Raw genomic sequence first — 2,640 nt, 5'->3', positions numbered from 1 at the left:
GGGAACATTCCCATACTCATTTTACGAGGCCAACATTACCCTGATACCAAAGCCAATAAGGGCACTATCAGAAAAGCACAAGCCCAAATCCCTGATGAATATAGATGTAAACATTCTCAAAAAACTTCTATCAAACCAAATTCAACAACACATTAAAAGGATCATACACTGTGACCAAGTGAGATTTAGCCACAGGATGCAAGGATGGTTCAGCATACACAAATCAATAAAACTGATACACCACACTAATAGAATGAAGGATAAAAAGCATATGATGAGTCTCCGTCTGAGGGTGGCGGAGGCAGCTCCGTGGCCATGAGGTCCGTGCTGCTTCTCCTGGTGATGGTGTTGGCTGTGCTCCGACCGCTGCAGTGGGCAACCTGGGCGGCTTGCCTGGCAAGAGATTAAAGATGCAGTACGACATGGGGCTGCTGCTCAAGTTCCAGATTTGTGTTTCCTGAGGTTATGTGTGGGTGTTTGAGGAGTACATGCAGGTTATTAGCCAGCGGTACCTAGACATCCACATTGAAGGGGAGAATTACCTCCCTCAACCAATATATAGATGCATAGCATCTTTCCTGTCAGTCTTCAAACTAGTAATAATAGGCTTAATAATTGTTGGCAAGGATCCTTTTGCTTTCTTAGCTATGCAAGCTCCTAGCATCTGGCAGTGGGGCCAAGAAAACAAGATCTATGGGTGTATGATGGTCTTCTTCTTGAGCAACATGATTGAGGACCAGTGTGTGTCAACAGGTGCATTTAGATACCTTTGAATGATGTACCTGTGTGGTCTAAGCTGGAATCTGGTCACCTGTCATCCATGCAACAGCTTGTTCAAATTCTTGACAATGAAATGAAGCTCAGTGTGCATATGGATCCAATCCCACATCATCGATCACAGCCCCACCTATCAGCACTGAAAACCCTTGTACATTGAGGGATTTTTGCAAGAGCAGCGTGACTGACATTATGAAGACCTGCACTGAAGACAGCAAGCTGTTAGTACAGACCAGATGCTTGCTTGGCAGGCTCGTTGTACCTCCTGGAAAACCTCAATGCAAGACAGTTTTTCAGAATTCACTTTGGAACTCTGCACATTCGTGGAGTGCAATAATATTGTATAGCTTTTTTTTCCTTCCCAAAATCCACTCAGTTAATAGTTTTTTAAAAATGTAGACATTGAGACTTGTACCTTTTTTCTTAGTCATATTTTCAAAAGTAGAAAACTAAGTTACAATTTGATTTTTTTCAAAGATGTCTGTTAAATCTGTTGTGCTTTTATATGAATTCTCCTTTTTTATAGTTTAAAATCAGTCATCTGGGGAATACAAGTGAAGTTCCCAAAATACTTTATAAGAGTTTACCAGACATCTCTAATTTGGTCATGTCCAGTTTATATAGTTTTCAAAATACTGCAGATTGTGAACAGTGCATTATATAAGATTATGGGGGGAAATCTTATATCCAGAGTACTCTACCAGTTTGTGTGTGTGCGTGTGTGTATTACTAGAGAATTACTAAAAGACCAATTGCTTTTTAAATCCTTTATGTAGTCCATTTCTTACCTTGACCAATCTAATGGATTCATTAATTGGGCCTTTATACTTAAGTCAATAAAAAACTAAGCAGATGTAAGTTAAATAAAAAGTGTGAATTTATTAAAAAATCATATGATCTTCTCAATAGATGCAGAAAAGTCATCTGACAAAATTCAACACTCTTACATGATAAAAGCGCTCAACAAATTGGGCATAGAAGGAACAAAACTCAACCTAAAGGACATATATGACAAACCCACAACTAATGTCAGACTCAACAATGAAAAGCTAAAAGTTTTTCCTCTAAGATCAAGAACAAGACATGGGTTTTCGCTCTCACAACTCCTATTCAACATAGTCCTGGAGGTCCTAGTCAGAGCAGTGAGCAAGTAAAAGAAATAAAAAGCAACCAAATTGGAAAGGAAGAAGTGAAATTAACTCTGTTCACAGATGGCATGATCTTATACAGAGAAAACCCAGAAGACTCCACCATAAAACTGTGAGAACTAATAAATGAATCCCGTGAGGCTGCAGGATACAAAATCAACATCAAGAATCAGTTGTATTTCAATATATTAACAGTGAAATATCTGAAGGTGAAGTAAAGAAAATAATACCATTTATAAAAGCATCAAAAAGAATAAAATACTTAGGATTTCACCAAGGAGAGTGAGAGATCTATACACTGAAAATACAAGACTTTGATGTAAGAAATTTAAGGAGATATAAATAAATGGAAAGATATTCCATATTTGTGGGCCAGAAGACTTAATATTATTAAAATGTCCATTCTACTCAAAGATGCAGATTCCATGCAGTCTCCATGAAAACGCCAATGGAATTTTTTACAGAAATAGAAGAAAATAATCCTAAAGTTGTATGGATCCACAAAAGACCCTGACTAGCAAAAGCAGTCTTGAAAAAGCAAAATAAAGCTAGAGGCATCACACTTCCTGATTTCAATCTGCACTACAAAGCCATATTAAAACAGTATAATACTGGCAGAAAAACAGACATACATCCCCCAAAAATAGCATAGAGAGCCCAAAATAAATTCATGCATAGCAGTCAAGTCATGTCTGACAAGAGAGTCAAGAATACT

General features: G+C 37.7%; 1 pseudogene; it reads left to right on the top strand.

Annotated features, from left to right (window-relative positions):
- Nucleotides 1-315: 315 nt before the first annotated feature.
- On the top strand, nucleotides 316-937 carry LOC103543409 (thioredoxin reductase-like selenoprotein T; annotated as a pseudogene).
- Nucleotides 938-2,640: the final 1,703 nt, after the last annotated feature.

This window comes from Equus przewalskii, chromosome 17, assembly GCF_037783145.1.
Source record: "Equus przewalskii isolate Varuska chromosome 17, EquPr2, whole genome shotgun sequence".
Taxonomy (NCBI): Eukaryota; Metazoa; Chordata; class Mammalia; order Perissodactyla; family Equidae; genus Equus; species Equus przewalskii.
The sequence above is the reverse complement of the archived record's forward strand: the minus strand, read 5'-3'. Positions and strand labels throughout refer to the sequence as shown.